Source organism: Marmota monax, unplaced genomic scaffold (genome assembly GCF_021218885.2).
Source record: "Marmota monax isolate L192 unplaced genomic scaffold, Marmota_monax_Labrador192_F-V1.1 WCK01_AAM20220418_F8-fsc00030, whole genome shotgun sequence".
NCBI lineage: Eukaryota > Metazoa > Chordata > Mammalia > Rodentia > Sciuridae > Marmota > Marmota monax.
This window is the reverse complement of record NW_026691988.1, coordinates 3,332,286-3,351,381: the sequence shown is the minus strand read 5'-3', so window position 1 is coordinate 3,351,381 and position 19,096 is coordinate 3,332,286. Positions and strand designations below refer to the sequence as shown.

The 19,096-nt window shown below is 37.5% G+C and overlaps 1 protein-coding gene and 1 non-coding gene across 26 annotated transcripts in view; one reads left to right on the top strand and one right to left on the bottom strand.

Annotated features, from left to right (window-relative positions):
- The window catches only part of Epb41l2 (erythrocyte membrane protein band 4.1 like 2), a 200,746-nt gene that overhangs the window by 17,116 nt on the left and 164,534 nt on the right, over window positions 1-19,096 (top strand). Inside the window, exon 2 of one of the 25 annotated variants that reach the window (XM_046449382.2) lies at window positions 14,374-14,443. The exons of the other annotated variants lie outside the window; for them this stretch is intronic. The gene's annotated coding sequence lies outside the window, so the exon portion shown is untranslated. The remainder of the gene's footprint in view (window positions 1-14,373; window positions 14,444-19,096) is intronic. 25 annotated transcript variants of the gene reach the window in all.
- On the bottom strand, window positions 15,740-15,811 carry Trnav-cac (transfer RNA valine (anticodon CAC)). The gene has a single exon. It is a non-coding gene; the product is annotated as a tRNA-Val (tRNA).

Genomic DNA, 19,096 nt, shown 5'->3' with positions numbered 1-19,096 from the left:
AGTCTCCAACCCTTTCTATTTTTTATTTTGAGACAGAGCCTAAGTTGCTGAGGCCTTCTGTGTTATTAGGATTATAGGCCTGTGCTACTGGGCCCAGCTAGACAATAATTTTTAACTTTTTCTTTTCTTTTTTTTTTTTTTTAAATTAAATGTTTTTCTATTGTGTAGGCACTAACTTCATCATTATTTCCTTTTTTTTTTTTTTTTTTGGTATTATGGATTGACTTTAGGGGCACTTTATTATTGAGGCACATCCCTAACCCATTTTATTTTTCATTTTGAGATAGGGTCTCCCTAAGTTGTAGAAGTTGGTCTCAAACTTGGCGATCCTTCTGCCTCGTCGTCCTGAGTGGTTAGGATTATTGGCATGTACCTCCACATCTGGCATTATTTCCCTCCCCCTCAAAAAGCCGTTTGATTTAGAAAGTTTTAAATATGTATATAAAAGTAAGCCAAATGGTGTATTAACCCCTCACCCCCATGTATTCCTACCACTCCCTTTAACAATTATCAACTCATATTTGGCTTTTAAAAATCTATGTTCCTATTAATTTCTCCTCATACTGCGTTATTTTAATGCAAATCACAAGTATCTCATCATTCTATCTGCATAAATCTCAGTATTTATCCTTAAAGGATAAGACTTGAAAAAAATCACAGTACCATTATTGTGTCTAAAAAAATTAACAGTAAGGGCTGGGGATATATCTCAGTGGTAGTGTTTGCCTAGTATGCACATGGCCTTGGGTTCAAACCCTGAAAGAAGACCAAACCCAACCCAAAATAACAGTAAATTTTTAATATTATCATGTTGCATTCTGTTTAATTCCTTGTTGTCCTTGTTTTCTTTCAGGTTTTTTTTTTGTTTGTTTGTTTGAACCAAGTCCACACATTGTGATTAGTGATAGGTCTCCTCAATTTTCTTTAATCTATATGTTCTGTTCTCTTTCTTATATTTCCTTGCAACTTATTTGTTTTTAAGAAATTTAAACTTAAGAAATTGGGTTGTTTGTACCATATTGTACCCATAATTTTTTTATTTTGCTGATTTCATGTTTTTTGTATAGTTTTATCTGTTCCTCCATCCTGTAAATTGGTGGGTCCATACAGAGGCTTTGTCAGCTTCTGGTTCAAGTTTTTTTTTCCCCTCTTTTAATCCTTCATTGGTTTTGTTATTTCTTAAGACCACTCAAGGAGTACACAAAAGCTAATTGTAAGGATGTTTGGATTTGTTACTTAGTTCTTCATTTTCTGAAATTGGCCTAAACTAAATTCCCCATAAAAACATGTGGAACCACTTAGAAATTTGGGAAGATAACAATCCTCTGCAAATACCTGCCGCAGTCTGTCTGGCTGCAGCAAACTAACCGGGGGGTGACGAACAACTTGTGAACGTTGATACAGCAGGAGTAGGAGCCGTTTATTGCAGGACAGGAGCAGTATTTATACATTCCACACAGCTTATCTTATTAGCATAAACTAGATACATCAGTCAACCAATAAGGAATCTCCACACTTAATGGCTCGCTTTTGTTACTTCTCAAACCACTCCCTCAGGCATTTTGCCAGGCACCATCCAGACTTGTTTACGAACTCTAACATTCCCCTGGCAAAATGCCAGGTGTTATTTTTGACTTGTTTACAGACTCTAACAAATACCATACCCAGATACAAATTACACAAGAGTTGCTAGTCCCAACTGTATTTCCCAAACAGAAAGGAAGAAAGCAGCTGCCTTAAGGATTTCTATGAACCACAAACCAGATTTTCAGTTAAAGAGAGACATTTTACAGTTAAATCAGGCTTTATTTTTCTAGAACAATATGAAAACACTTCAATTACCTAAATTTCCCACCCAGTAAGCTAGTATCCTTAGTGACTACTTTTTCCCCCTTTTCTTCCTTGGCAATTGGAAGTAAAAGGATTAAAGTGGAATGATGGCAAGTCAGAAAGTAACCAAGATATGTGGGAAACCAAATAAATGTATTCTGCAGGGATACTTTGAAGCATATTTATAATTTTCTTCTCCTTCTCCTCCTGCTCTTCCTCCCTCCCTCCCTCCCTCTCTCATTTCCTCCTTCCTTCCCTCTTGCCCGCCTGCGGTTCATTCTCTTCCCCCGCTACCCCCCCCCCCCCCTGCCACATCTTCAGCCCCTTTTTATTTTGAGACAGATTTTGAGATTTTGAGGGCCTTGATAGGTTTCAGAGTGTGACTTTGAACTTATGATCCTCCTGCCTCAGCCTCCTGAGCCGCTGGAATTACAGAACATGAGCCACTGCTCCCAGCTGTAATTTTTTTTTTTTTAAAGGAAATTTTTAGATGTGAAAATAAAGAGTTCAATAGTGTAGTGAACATCCATATCCCCACCAACTAGTATACTAGGGATCCAGTTTGGCTGTGTTGTACAACTGAGCTAGTATACTAGTTGGTGGGGATATGGATGTTCACTGCACTATTGTTGGGCTGGGGCTGGAGTTACACTGCTATTCATTGGAATCTTCTCTCCCTCTTTTCAGTTGTCATCAGGCTTGTGGTACAGATCTTACATCTTTTTATTTCTTTTGGCAATGCTGGTAAATATTTTGCTAGTTTTTGTTTGACTTTATTTTGGTTGGTCTTCATTTTATTAGGTGCTAGGTGAAGATGCTGTGATTAGGGTTGGTTTCCTGATTTTTAATTGTATATCTTTTGTAACAAAATGTCTTAAAATTGAAGTATATACAAATACAGTTGAATAATGAATCCCTATATACTCATCTTCCAGCTAATTATCAACATACAGCTACATTTTTGTTTTCTTCTGTGTACCTTCTAAACCCTGTCATCCTGTCTCCCCCATTTCATGCTGGATTATTTTAAAGCAAATTCTAGATATTATATTATTTGATTCATACTTATTTATATGTCTGTTAGGTGAGCACTTTAAAAAAAGACTCCACAATGCCATTGTCATATCTAAAAAACTTACTATTTTCTAAATGTGATGAAATATTCAGTGAATATTCATATTTCCTCAGTTGCTTCACAAGTGTTTTTATAGTTGGTTTGTTAAAGTTAATATCCAGATAACATTCACATTACATTTATGGTTGCTCTGTCTCTTGAGTGTTGTGTTTTGTTTTCTTTTGGTTCTGGGGATTCAACCCTAGGGGTGTTTTACCACTGAGCCACATCCCCAGTCCTTGTTAAAATTTTTTTGAGACAGGGTCTCTCACAATGCCTGGCTTGAATATCTTTTTTTTTTTTAAACATTTTTTATTTTTATTAGTTATTGATGGACCTTTATTTATTTGCTTATGTGGTGCTGAGGATTGAACTCAGTGCTTCACACATGCTAGGCAAGCACTCTACCACTGAGCTACAACTTCAGCCCCTTGAGTATCTTAATATATAGTTTATTTCTTTTCTTTTTCTTCTAGTTTGTTTGCTGAAGAAACTGTTTGTCTTATAGCATTTCCTGAATTCTGAACTTTGTTTATTGTATCCCTCCTGCAGTGATAGTTTAGAATGTTTCTGTGTTGTTTTCTTATAAATAGGTAGGCAGACTTGAGTCTTAGATTCAAGGTTGATTTTTGGGGAAGGATGGAGAGACTAGAATCTTTCATAGCTGTTGATGATTATTTCTTATTGCATTTCATCCAGAGATCCTGTATGGTTGACTCTTTTTGAAGGGATAAAAATTGCTTCATTTGTTCTGGTGTTTTTGGCTAGATAACTTTACCCTATTGATGTGGGTTATTTAATTACCATGAAATACAGGATAAATACTTTTTTCCTTTACCAAATTTCAAAAGAAGCTGTTGATATAATAATTATTTCCAACTTTTTTTTTTTTGGTTTCAATCTTTAGTGTCCCCTTAAGTCCCATATGCTAAAGGTCATAGGCCACCCTGAGGCACTCTTGGGAGGTGGTGGAAACTTTAGGAAGTAGAGCCTTATGGAAGGAAGCTTGTCACATTGTGGGGGGGCATGCCCTTAGAGGAGGTATGAGCTGAACAGCTGTGCTCTATCCTGTGCTCCCTTGTCCTTGTGTACTACCCTATGCAGGCCCCCAAATGGTGGAGTCAACTGACCACGGACTGAAACTTTTAACCTGTGAACCCAAATATTTCAGAATTTCCTCCTCCTATGTTGATTTATCTCAGGTATTTGGCACAGCATCAGAGAGCTGACCAAGAATCTATTTCTCTCTCTTTTTTAAAATGACACCCCAAATTGAACCTAGGGGCACTTTAATTCTGAGCTCTATCCCCAGTCCTTTTTGTTAATTTAGAAATGGGGCCGAGTTGCGGAGGCTGGCTTCTACCTTGTGATCCTCCTACCTTAACCTACCAAGATGCTGAAATTACAGGTGTGCACCACTGACCTGGCTAGTCTGTTTCTTTTTTGGCTATCATTATTAACTTAAGGACTTTTATATAGTCAGAGGATTTCAACCAATTAGTCATCCCCGCTGGGGATTGAACCTGGGGTGTTGAACCCAGGGGTGCTTTACTGCTGAGCTATATCCCTGGGCCTTTTAACATTTTTTATTTTGAGACCGGATATCTCCAACTTGCTAAGGCTGATCTCTAAAATTTGTGATCTTTCTGCTTTAGCCTCCCAAGTTTAAGGGATTACAGGTATGCACAATGACTGTAGTCATTCTTTTTGTTTTGTACTGGGGAATGAACTCAGGGGTACTCCGTGTAAGGTCAACCTTGTAATGCTAGATCAGTAAGCTGCTGCCGTGTTTCCTGCAGACAACTTTATTTCCTCTGATTTGAGTAAACAGATGCGGTTTCATGAAGAATTGAAATGTATAACTGAATTTGTTCAGAAGTGTTTTGTAATGGAATAACATTACAATACTTATTACTTACTTACCACTGAGCCACATCCCCAGCTCTATTTTGTATTTTATTTAGAGACAGAGTCTCACTTAGTTATTGAGATTGGCTTTGAAATTGTGATCCTCCTGCCTCAGCCTCCCAAGCTGCTGTGATTACAGATGTGGGTCACCATGCCTGACTTAGTCATTCTTTTTGATAGTTATGTTTTTTTAACTTTCACCACTCCCTTCAAACTGGGTCTTATGCCCTTTGACATGACCCTGTCAGACTTTGAAAATAAGGAATAAGTTTATTAAAAGGCTATATAATTTCTTTCTGGAGAATATCATCAAATCTCCAATAGGCATAGCATTAAAAGTATCTACACTACAATGGGAAAAAAAAAAAAAAAGCCATAGAGCAAAGTGAAAACTTGATCCCCAAGTTTGTATTGTCAGGTTTTTGTCTTAAAAAGCATCTTTGTAAATTTTTTCCTATTCAGGTAATCAACTTTCTGGGCCATGGATTAAAGGGCTGTAAATTTGGAAATCCAAGAGTTCCAACATATTCCACAGTTAAAAAGTCCATTCTCACAGGAAATGAGGATGGGTTTGCGTCCTAACCTTTGCCATTTTTTCCCCAACATAAAATGTTGCTAAACATGCTGCCCTGAGAAGGTCAACCTTGTAATGCTAGAGATCAATAAGCTGCTGCTGTGTTTCCTGCAGACAACTTTATTTCCTCTGATTTGAGTAAACAGAATCGAAATGTATAACTGAATTTGTGAAGAACTGTTTTGTAATGGAATGACATTACAATACTTACCATATTTCCAAATCTCCAGGAAGTTTGTGTCTGACATTTTAAAACCCATGTTGGTTTTGTAAATTGCCACTCCCCCCAAATTCTATGAGTAATGTTAATCCCATAAGAAATAGTCCTTTTCAGTTTTGTAGCTTTTCTTTTGTAGAATAAATGGGGTTTAGTTTTATCCTTGTGCTGGTAGTAGTCACTATCATGACTCTTTTGTTAAATATTAAATATGAACTGCCAGTTTTTAAATACTTTGAGTACTTACTGAATGTTGGGCTGCAGTACAAATAATGCAGCTGCATACCATACTAATATAAACAAAATGTCATGCTTTGAAAAAACGTTTATTCTCCAAGAATAGAAAGAAGTATAATGAAATTCTGTATTTATTTTCCAGTGAGTTAGGTTTTGAAGTAAATAAATGATGATACTGTATTTTATTTAGAAATATTTCTTTTCATGCTTTTTAGGCATTTTGGTTTGTAAAATAACTATCAGATTATTTTAGCAACTGTAAGAATCCCATTAATTATTTTTGAACAACCAACACTGAAAAATATGTCAAATTGTTTTAATGGCAGAAACTTTGAATACTTTATTTCTAGTAAATTAAGTTATTCTGTGAATTTTCCAGATGGCAAAAGCAACTAGAATAATTTGATTCATTATTTCTTTCCCATTTGTGATATTAATGAATTGTGAATTAGTGCAGTTTAAATTGGTACTAGAGTGTCCCTTTTGAAATCTTAGAACTGTGTTCTTCTTATATGAAAAATTAAATTATTTGTGTGGAGAGGTGCCGCAGTCTGGCTGGGCACAATCAGGAGCCACTTGTCAAAAGAAACTAACTTTATTTTTAGAACCACACACGCCAAACAAAACAGCCTCTCAGGAAAAACCCTCAGAGCCTCAACTGCCACCACCGGCTTTCCACAAGCCTCTCTCTCCCACACAAGCTTCTCTCCACCTCCCACAATCCTCCTGCTCTTGAGGCCAATTGGCTGGGTCACGTGGGCGGAGCCAAAAAAGTCCCCCAATGAGCAGCTCTGTGGTCTGAAAGGGCAGGGAAACAGCCCAATGAGCATCACTGCAGAGGAGCCAATCAGCTAGATGTTGCTGGGGCCGCTGTGAGCCAATCATCAGCTGGCAGCTGGTTGCTGGCAGCTGGAAGTTTGCTGGGGCCCCTTCGGCTGTGGCTCTCAACATCTCCCCCTCTCTGTTTAAACAACAAGCATGTGGCTTAGGGACCCTGCCTGCCTTAGGTTGTCCAATAGTACATATGGTCCTTAGGTTGGTACCATTGCAATTGGATCTTACCCGTCACTGACTATCGGTCCAGTATACAGCCACACCTGTGGAGAGGTCTTTGTACCAGCGGGGGGGTGAGGTTCTTTGCCTCACCTCTGTTGGCCCCCAAATTTTAGCTGGACGATCATGACAAGCAGAAGGGAGGAAGATACACCAAGCCAATTGACGGCTCCTTTTGGAAAAATTGTATCACCAATGACATCATCAGCAAAAATACCCCAACACTACCACAAGTCACTGCACCAACAGATAGTTCACAATGCATACAGGTGAGCTCACAATGTGTCCAGGCAAGTTCTGCAAGCAGTTCAGTGATGGCTATTGTAGAAGCTGTAGATTGGTTTTATCTTTGACTTCACCAGCACTGGGATGAAGATAGGAATTCTGGCAATAATGGCTAAAGAAAAAATTATGTAACATTCCAGAAGGCACTAAAAGAAAACAATTTTCTTAACAATTTACATTGTCTTCACCGGCACTGGGATGAAGATAGGAATTCTGGCAATAATGGCTAAAGAAAAAAATTATGTAACATTATAGAAGGCACTAAAAGAAAACAATTTTCTTAACAATTTACATTATCTTTAAGAGAATTATTAAATATAATGAAAAGGAAAGGTGAAAGTAAACAAACAGATCTGTTAACCTTCTTTTTTGTTTACATATTAAAACAATCCTCAACAGTTGTTTACCCAATTTAAATTAAACCATATAAATCACGTGAAAAAAAATATTTGGATCCATTTTATCATGAGCGCTCATCATATATGATATATGGACATACGTACATTCAAACATATAACACAAAACACAAGTGTGCACACATAATAGAATACATACAACACATAACATTATAGTAAAGGCCTTATAACTTTTTACAGGTGAAATCTCCATTGCAATGTTTAAAAACTCTATAGTCAAAAAATAGAACTGATCAGCAAAACATTAACCTAGGTCTGTATGAGCTCAAAAAACAAAATAGAATTTCATGATATGGCAAAGGGCAATAATAAAATAGATATTGAAAAAAGCATCCTGGTTCTGCTGCAGATGTAAGAATAGCCAAACTGGAGTTTTGGATATCAGTTGTTATGGATTTGAGCCAAATCATCTTCTTTTTGGTCTGTAGAAATCGCTTTAGTTAATCTTTCTGGAATCCAAATCGGCTGCTGTTCTCCCTGTGGAAACACACAAACAGACCCCCGACTCCAGACAATTACTGGGTCAGGACCTTTCCATTGTCCTGTTAGAATATCCTTCCAAAGTACCTTGGGCTTATGCACATTTTTTGGACACATATGCCTTTCCGCAGCACTAAGTCCTGATGAATCCAAATTTAAAAAGTTTAGAGTAAAAAGGGTTATTTTAAGTTTATCTTTGGGGAATATATATCCCTTCCCAATTCCTTCTTTTTGCTTTAATAAGTACATTTTAATAGTTTGATGAGCTCTTTCAACTATGCCTTGTCCCTGTGGATTGTATGGGATTCCTGTTATATGAGTAATGCCAAATGTTGAGCAAAATTGTTTAAAAGAGGTAGAAGTATAACCAGGGGCATTATCTGTTTTTAACTGTTTTGGAACACCCACAGTGGCAAAATTTTGTAAGCAATGAGCTATAACATCTTTAGTTTTTTCTCCGGCATGAAGGGAGCCCATCAAAAATCCAGAAGAAGTATCAACTGTAACATGCAAATATTTTAATTTTCCAAATTCTGGCAAGTGTGTGACGTCCATCTGCCAAATATGGTTAGGTATCAATCCTCTAGGATTGACTCCAAGATTAACTTGTGGTAAAAAGGTCACACAATTTTGACATTGTTTTATTATTTGTCTAGCTTGTTCCTTAGTTATTTTAAAACGCTTTTGTAAAGTATTAGCATTGACATGGAACTTTTTATGAAAATTTATAGCTTCTTCTAGTGTAGAGAAAATATGTATGTCATGTGTAGTTTTATCTGCTAAATCATTGCCCAAACTAAGGGCTCCATGCAATCCTGTATGTGCCCTGATATGTCCTATAAAGAATGGATCTTTTCTGTCCCAGATTAGACTTTGTATAGTGGAAAGCAAAGAGAAAACAGTAGAAGAAGGGGAAATCCTACCAGCATCTTCAAGAGATACTATAGCATTAACTACATACTGACTATCAGAAAATAAATTAAATACAGAATCTTTAAACATCACAAAAGCTTGTAAAACTGCATTAAGCTCTACCTTTTGAGCTGATTGTTTGGGTACTAAAAATGTAAAAGTTTGATCAGGGGTAACTACTGCTGCTGTACCATTATTTGACCCATCAGTGAATATATTTGGAGCATTCATGATAGGTGGTTTTTCTTGTCATTTTTGGAAAAATTACAGGATGCAATGACCAAAAAGACAATAAAGGATTAGATGGTAAGTGGTTATCAAATGAAACATTAGATTTGCACATGATTATTGCCCAAGTATTTAACTCATTAGCTAACTCATCAATTTGATTCATAGTATATGGAGTAATAATTTTATTGGGAGAAATTCCAAACACTCCCTTTGCTGCTTTTATTCCTTTGAGTACTAATTGTCCTATAGCCTCAGGATACCTAGTAAGAACAGTGTTAGGAGAATAAGATAAATGTATCCATAATAATGGACCTTCTTGCCAAAATACTCCTGTAGGAATATTTTTTGTTGGTAGTACAATAAATAATAAAGGCAAACTTATATCAATTCTATCCAAATGCATATTTTCCATATATGTTTCAATGATTTTTAATGCCTTTCTTGCTTCAGGCGTTAACATTCGGGGTGAATTTGGATCTGATGGACCTTTTAGGATATCAAATAAAGGTCCCAACTCTCCTGTTGGTATACCTAAATAAGGCCTTATCCAATTTATGTCTCCTAATAACTTTTGAAAGTCATTAAGTGATTTGAGTTGATCTACTCGTATTTGAATTTTTGGTGGACGGACCATGGTTGAGGATAATAGAACTCCTAAATAATTAATTGGAAAATTTAATTGTACTTTGTCTATTGCTATCTCTAGATTATAATTTTTTAATAAGTTTGTAAGTGTGGCATAACATTCTAGCAATGTGTTTTTATCTTTGTGTGCTAATAATACATCATCCATATAGTGAAATATTTGTAGTTCAGGATTTTGATTTCTAAGTGGCTGGATTACTTTGTTAACATAAATTTGACACATAGTTGGGCTGTTAGCCATCCCTTGAGGGAGTACTTTCCATTCATATCTCTGATCAGGACCTTCATGATTCAGTGCAGGGATAGTAAATGCAAAATGTGGACTATCCTCAGGATGAATTGGAATTGAAAAAAAACAATCTTTAATATCTATAACTAAAACATACCAGGTTTTTGGCAAAGCAGACAACTGAGGAATCCCTGATTGAGCAGGTCCCATAATAACCATCTCATCATTAATAGCTCTTAAATCTTGCAATAATCTCCATTTACCAGATTTCTTTTTGATGACAAAAATGGGAGTATTATGGGGAGATACAGAAGGTTGTATATGTCCTTCTGCTAATTGTTGTTTGACCAGGTCATGGGCTGCTTGTATCTTTTCTTTAGTCAGGGGCCACTGAGGAACCCATACTGGTCTTTCTGATTTCCAAGTAATTTTGATTGTCTCAGTGGCCCTTTCTGAAAATCCAACCCATGTCTGTCTGTTCCTTGATCTATTTGTATTGGTGCTGCTATACCTTGTTCTTGTTTTTCTAATCTTTTTCCTTTCCTAAAACCTTGTCTAGTCATAATAGTGGGTGCATTTTGGTTGATGTTATTTGTTAATGTCAAACCTAATTGATCTAGGACATCTCGTCCCCATAAATTTACGGGAAGATGATCCAATACATATGGCTGTATAGTTCCTTCACATCCTTCAGGATCCTTCCAATCTAATACCATTGCACTTCTATGGGGATTAGTCGCCACTCCTAGGCCTCGAAGCGTTTGAGTGGCTTGTTGTAATGGCCAGTGTTTTGGCCATTCTTGACGAGAGATGATGCTAAGGTCTGCACCTGTATCCAGTATCCCATTAAATTCATGTCCTTGAATATTTAGTTTTAGCATGGGGCGAGAATCTAAATTTAAAGAAAGCATAGCCCAATCTACACCTGTGGAGCCTAATCCCTTGGAACCTCTTTCTACAGTACGACTGGAAAATTTATCATGTAGGCTGGGTATTATTAGTAACTGTGCTATTCTATCTCCTGGTGAAATTACTGATATACCCTTTGGAGAACTGGCTATAATTTTTATTTCACCTTCCTAATCGGGATCAATTACCCCAGGACTTATCATAAGTCCTTTTAGAGTAGAAGAGCTGCGTCCCAATAATAGGCCTACTGTTCCTTTGGGAAGTGGTCCTTTCACCCCTGTGGGAATGATTTGAACTCCCATCTCTGGAGTTAGTACTGCTCTGGCGGAGGCGCAGATGTCCAACCCTGCGCTCCCTCTGGTTTGTCTGATGAGGGATCTGATGGACATTGTGTCCTGGGCAGTATCCTGATGGGGTTGCTGGGTTCCTCCAGTGCTCCGTATATTTGTGGTTTTGGGCCCCGGAGCATTGGGCCCCCCTGTCCATTTTTTGGCAATGGAGCCCGATGCCTTTCTCCACGATATCGTGGATAAACACCTGGTCATTGTTCATTTTTTGATAATGGAGTACCCTCTATGGTGGTTTGAGAACGGCATTCATTAGCCCAATGTCTCCCTCTACGGCATCGTGGGCAAATACCTGGTATTCTACTCCTTTGATACCTAGTTTTGTTAAACCCTCCTCCAATGGGGCAATTCCTTTTAAAATGTCCTGTTTGTTCACAATTGTAGCATGTTCTTGGCCTGGCATCTAAAGCCTGTTTTACTGCAGCTGCCTTGTTCATTAATGTCTCTGGCATCTAAAGCCTGTTTTACTGCAGCAGCCACAACTTGCTCTTGTTCATTAATGTCTCTACATAATTTAATATATGTGTTTAAATCTTCATGTTTCCATGGTCTAATGATATCTCTGCACCAACGATTCGCTTGCTCATAAGCCAGGTGTTTTAGTAATGGCATTGCTTGTTCTGTATTCCCAAAAACTCTGGTAGCTGTTTGAATAAGCCTATCTACAAATTCAGCATAAGGTTCATTAGCTCCTTGTATTACCTTAGATAATTGACCTTGTAAACCTCCATGTCCTTGTAAAGTCTTCCATGCCTTAATTGCATCTACAGGAATTTGTGCGTATACGCCAGGATCATATGCAATTTGTTGCTGCTGATCCTCATAAGGTCCCTTTCCTAACAACATATCTAGATTTCTCTGAGGATAACCAGCTGCTGCATTTCGCCTAGCCGTCTCCTTGCAAAATTCCTCATTGGCAACCTTCCATAACAGGTATTGTCCTCCATTTAGCACAGCTTTACACATATTAGCCCAATCTGCTGGCGTCATGTTCAAGTTGTTAATGGATTCGACCATGCTTACAGTGAAGGGTGCTTGAGGACCATAGGTTGTTACAGCCTCTTTTAGCTGCTTCACTGTTTTGAAATTTAAAACTTGGTATAATCGCTGCCCTCCTGCCTCAAATACAGGGCATGTTAATATTTGAGATCTTGTCTCAGGATCCCAACTATCAACTGCGGGGGTTGGGGGCCTCCCAGCATATGGAGGTGGCGCTGTTGGTTGGACACTTACGCCCTCTGGTGATAGAAAGGTGTTAGTAGCAGTCTCCTGTAGAGGTGGTGCTGTTGGTTGGATACTTACACCCTCTGGTGATAGAAAGGTGTTAGTAGCAGTCTCCTGTTGTAACTTTCCCCCTGATGGCGTTTTCTGTTTTACACTTTCTTTCTCTGACTAGCTTGAGAGGCCTTCTCTTTTACTTGAATCTTTTCCTCTGTCTGACTAACTTGAGAGACCTTCTCTTTTACTTGAATCATTATGTCTTCTCCTTCCTCTACCATTGTCTGAACTGAAGGCTTTGGACTAAGCAAACAAGATACGAACGTCCACAATGGCAATGTGCCAACTGGCAGAGTCCCTGGGCTTTTCTTTTCTATTCTTTTAAAATCTTCACCATGATGGTTCCATTGTGATATATTTAACAACTCCTCCTTAAAAAGCCATGGGCTACATTTTTGTATTGTATCAACGTATGCCCTGATTGTTCTTGATTTTACTGAGATGCCTCCTTCCTCTAACAATTTACTTAACACTCTTTCAGTTTGTTTTTTACTAATTTCTGATCCCGTATTTCTACTATAATACAACCCAACAAGATGACGCCAAACAAAACCGAGACAGAATAAAATAAAAAGGGAACAACAAAAAGTCACTATAGCCTTTCTATCCTCCTGACATGTGCATCCATCCTTTCTCCCTACCTGTTCCTCAGACGTAAATAGTTTTTCCTCAGATGTGAGCGGTTTTTCTTCCGTCTCACTCATCTCCAGGGACAGGCAACTTAAAACAAAAGTGAAGCAAAATAAAAGAGGAATCTTAAAATGGCTACCCATCCTCTCGCCCTGCCCTTAGGGGCGAGCAGTTTCACTTACCCTCAGTCGCTCCCCGTGCGAGCCACCAAATGCCGCAGTCTGGCTGGGCACAATCAGGAGCCACTTGTCAAAAGAAACTAACTTTATTTTTAGAACCACACACGCCAAACAAAACAGCCTCTCAGGAAAAACCCTCAGAGCCTCAACTGCCACCACCGGCTTTCCACAAGCCTCTCTCTCCCACACAAGCTTCTCTCCACCTCCCACAATCCTCCTGCTCTTGAGGCCGATTGGCTGGGTCACGTGGGCGGAGCCAAAAAAGTCCCCCAGTGAGCAGCTCCGTGGTCTGAAAGGGCAGGGAAACAGCCCAATGAGCATCACTGCAGAGGAGCCAATCAGCTAGATGTTGCTGGGGCCGCTGTGAGCCAATCATCAGCTGGCAGCTGGTTGCTGGCAGCTGGAAGTTTGCTGGGGCCCCTTCGGCTGTGGCTGTCAACAGAGAGGTAGTTATTTTCTATATCACTCTACAGAGGATCTGAGGGAATATATTTGTGGGAATATACAGGAAATATATTTGATACAATTGCTTACATAAAAACAAATTATGGCAGGTAAATTAGAAATAAGAAGAAAACATCTAAATGAGATTCTAACCTCTACATATACAAACTGTAGCTGTGGCTTAACAAATTTTTATTGATATCTGTCTTTGTGTATTTTTGTATGTGTATTTGTATGTTTTGTCTTGTTTTTTACCCAAGAAATACTTTTAAAATGTGTGATGCTTGATAAAACCTCTACTCTTTCTTGAAATGTTTGCTGGCAATCATTGAAGTTTTTTTTCCCTGTCAATACAACTGTGAAATGTTTTGTTTTTTTAAAGTATAAAGATGAGTAAAATTTTCAATAAGAGGAAATTATAGTAATTAATATTTGATTGGTTTTTTATTTTTCAGGCTTTTTCCTTTGGCGATAAAATTTTTTATGCTTTTGAGCCATTTCTTTCAAGACCCTGATCCTGTGAAAGTGAGTCATATCATTCAAGACATAGCTTATATGTCAACTTTTCTGTGAAATACTTTCTAATTCCTACAAGTAGGGTTAATACCTGTCTTTGTCTCCCAAGAAGTTTAATAGCACTTATTGGGTTGGATTTTAAAACCCTATGTGTCATTTTTTTCAGGGCAGCAACGCTGTTTCATTCCCAGTGATTAGCACGTGGTAAAGCATTCTGTAGATGTTCATGGAAAGAATGAAAACTAGCAAATGAATCAGAAGTTTTAATGAAGTTCAGATTATTAAAATTTTTGCTTCCTTTGGAATCAATGAATACATTAGCTGGTTTGGATCATCTTTTTATTGTACAGGATCTTCTGAACCACTGATAGCAATGTGAGTTGCCTTATAGTTGAATTTGAAACATTCTGTGTGTGCGTGCATATGTGGGATGCGCTCTTCTGGGGATTGAACCCCTAGGCGTGTTACCATGAGCTACATTCCCAGCCCTTTTTAAAATTTTGATATAGGGTCTTTCTAAGTTGCCCAAGCTGACTTCAAGCTTGCCATCTTCCTGGTATTACAGATGTGCACCACTCTGCCTGGCTTCATTTCCAATCTTATTTTACCATTATGCTGTTATTCTGCTTTTAAAATGAGGTTCTTATTTTATTATGCCACTCTCATACTACGAGACCTTTAGTAGCTCTCTTTTACCTATGGGGGAAGTCAAAATTAACAATTCATGTCTTCTCTCCCATCCCATTGGATCTTATGCTTTATATAGAAGATTCTTCCCTGCCTTCTGTGGAGCTATATGTTTTTCAGAATTTTAAATGTTATTTTGGTACTGGGGATTGAATACAGTGGCACTTTATCACTGAGTTGTGTCCTTAGCCCTTTTCAGATTTTTTTTTTTTTAAATTTTGAGACAGGGTCTCACTGAGTTGCTTATGGCCTTACTAAATTTCTGAGGCTGGCCTCAAGCTTGGGATCTTTCTGCCTTAGCTTCCAAATTGCTGGGATTACAGGTATGCGCTGCCCCACCAGGCAAGATATTATCTATAACTACCTGGAATTTCTGCTTTCACTTTGCCTACCTGGTTCCTATATGAAATTATAAAACATGAGTTCTAGAAAATTCTGACAGTTCTTTAACTCAATCTTTTAACTTATAAATGAAAAAAATTAAGACATTGAAATTTTCATTGATTTCTTGCTGCTCATCACCCATGTACAAAGCAAACCAGCCTCAGACCCAGGTTATAACTAATGTCTCTTTGCTCATTTTTCACAAAGTCTTTTTTTCTTTCTTCCTTTCCCTTTTTGTGATACTGGGGATTGAACCCAGGGCCTCATGCATGTGAGGCAAGTGCTCTGCCACTGAGCTACATCCCCCGAAATTTTTTATTTTGAGACAGGGTCTCATTAAGTTTTCTAGACTGACCTCAAACTTGGAATCTTCCTGCCTCAGCCTACTGAATCCAGTGGCTCTTTATCATTGAGCTGTGTCCCTAGCCTTTTGTATGTGTTGTCCTGCCCGGCCATAAGGTGTTTTTATTTTAAATTGCAGCTGAAAATTTTGTTTCCCTCTAACTTTCTCTAACCACCTCAGTTAGAAGATCTATTCTGGACTTCAAACTTTGGTGCTGTTTATTGTATTGTGAGAGCATTATGTTTTCTGTTGAAATAATAATGAACAATGACATTGCTAACCTTTGCTTACTTTTTGGTATGCTCTGGACTAAAAAGCATATTGATTTTCTCATTTTACCTTACAACCACACTAAAGGGCATTGTTATTCACGTTGTAGAAATTAGGAAACTAAAGTGTAGAGAAGCAAAGTCCTAAAGGTCATAGGTTTAAACTCAGGTCTGATCAGAATAAGACTTACCTAGCTTGTATTATAATATTTTACTTGTGTTCATCTTTTTGCACTGGATTGTAAGACTTTTAAGACAATGAATAGTTCATTAATGTCATTGTATCTCCTCCAGCATCTGTTGCAGAAGAGCTCGGGAAATTTGTTGACTTCCACTAGACGGATATATACCATTTGACCACATATCGAAGGTCAAGGTATTGATATAAGGTAGTGGAGAAGCAGAAGGTGAGAGGTGAAACATGTAAGCATAGGACTTACGTGTAGATAATAGATCTAAGAAAGGACAAGGTATGGGGTCGATTGAAGTTTCAGGGGAATGATGTGGGCAGCAGAGTTCTTTAACATTCATAATTTATTGGTTGAAAGGAAGGTATACATTTGTTTACTTATAAGAGTTTGGGATTTCATCTCAGTTGCATATTGTTATTTCCAGCCTTGTTCATTGTTGTATTTGGTATTTCTTTCTTTAAGTAGTCCTGAAACTGCCTGTCTACAAGAACAGGAACAAATCATTTTCATGTAAGATTAGCCTTTTTAGCAAGAGAGGTCTGGGACACTTTAATGAATGAGGATCATGAACTTTGTCTACTTAACCTAGGGCTTCCAAATTGAGGGCTTCCAAATTGGTAGAATGCTGAAGCTGTGCAAGTGCATTTTGCTATGGGTATGGGTTCTGTGAGTGATTGTCCTTTTGTAGTCGTGCAGTTAGGTGTGAAGAATGTTTTGTGCTTTTTGCCTGTTAGGGAAGTGAAACCCTTAAGCTGTGTAGGCATATTGATTTCCCATTTTTTGAAGGATTTTAGTTTAGTCTTCTTTGTTCTTCTGAAATAATCCTCAAAGAATATTGTGCTAGCTTTATTCTTTAGTGATCAAGAGTGTGGGAATGAACCAGTAGACTGAAAAGTAGGGTGATCTTTGAATAGCCTATTTTTTTTTTTTCTTTTTCTTGTTTGGTACTGGGGATTGAACTCAGGGAACCATTACCACTGAGCTACATCCCTAGTACTTTTTATTTTTATTTTGAGATAGGGTCTTACTAAGTTGCCTAGGCTGGCCTTGAACTTGTAGTCCTTGTGCCTTGGCCTTACAAGTCTGGGATTACAGTCATGTATCATTAGCAGAATAAATATTTAAAAATGAATGCTGCCTATGACTTGAAAGAGAGGATAAGTGATGTGTTCAAGCAAAACTAGTTATAGGAAGAACATTGCCTAGAAGAAAGATTTGAGTTCTAGAGCTCTTTCCTTCAAGTATACTTATTTATATGTCACATACCAAATTCACAGTTTGTTTATGGTGAAAATGAAACCTCAGTTAACCTCTCCCTCATTTGGTTGTGAAAACAGGTCTTTGGTGTCAATTTGCAATAATATATCATGAAATATATTCAGATGCTGGCATGCTGACTTATGCTCACCACATTTATTAGGGAATGTTTTAATAGGTATAAGTACTTTCTGTGCCTGTGTCTTCAAATAATTGTTGATGACTATATAGATTTAGCTCTTTCGTATTTTAAAAAATTTTATTGTATAATATATGAAGATACATTAAAACTATACAGAAATATAAGTAAGATTTATCATTTTGCCTGGCATTGTGGTGCATGCCTGTAATCCCAACTGCTTGGGAGGCTGAGGCAACTTATAGAGACCCTCTTTCAAAAACAAATTAGGGATATGACTCAGTATCACGCACCCTTGGGTTCAATCCTGAGTAACCCCCCCAAAAAAAAACAAAAACAAAAACAAAAACAAAACTAACGTGCTTTTGTAAATTAAATAACTAAATAGTACCAATTGTCATTTTTTACTTTGGCCAGTTGAGATACTGTGACCTTCTGTGCATGCTAATTTTTCCATCATGAGTTAAAAACAAAGATTTTATGTGGCACTTGTCTTCAGAGAAATAAAAATTTATGCCATTTATTCCCTATACATCCTCAAGACTAAAAGGAGATAAATTAATTTCATGGACGAAAGAAAATGAAGGAAGGATGAAACCCTTGTATCAAAATTCCACAGCTTTCTAAACCACTGTACAGCGTATCAAAGCAAAATTTCATTGTGCTGCCTGGCTATTTCTGTGGGTTTTGATATAATAATGTATAGGATTTAACGAATAGGTACACTTGGCTCATGGATTTATCCTGTTTTTCTTTGAGTGATTTTTTTCCCCTTCAAATAAGTTTTTAGGGATAGTCATTTCAAAATTGAGGCCATTTTGAGATATGCTGTAGAATTTAAACAAGTGCCTTGTTTCCTTTCCCCATTACACCCTATTTCTTTTGGAGTAAATGTCCTTTGTGGAAATAGCTACACTTTTTCAAGAAATCATTTCATTGAATTTAAAGAGGAAAATCTTATACCAATGTTAGTATTAAAATAGCAATGTTTTCTTAAATTTTTTTTGTAGTTCTCATTTGTGTACTTATTCAAGTACTACTTTGAGAATTGGAGAAAGGTTGAGTTAGAAACTTCACGGTCAGAGGATCATTTTATTGATTGTATGATTGATTGATTGGTATTGGGGATTGAAGCCAGAGCTGTTCTATAAATGGGTCTCATCCTCAGCATATTTTTTAAAATGTAGTATTTTGAGACAGGTTTTAAGTTGCCCAGGCTGGCTTCAAACTTGCAGAATTTATGATCCTTCTGCTTCAACCTCCTGAGTAGAAGAGATTACAGGTGTGTGTCACTGGATCTGGCTCAAAAGGCTCATTTTAGAGTGAATATAATTACTATCTCATGGGTTTGTTTATTTATTTATTTTCTGGCTGTAAATGTTTGTAGTTCTA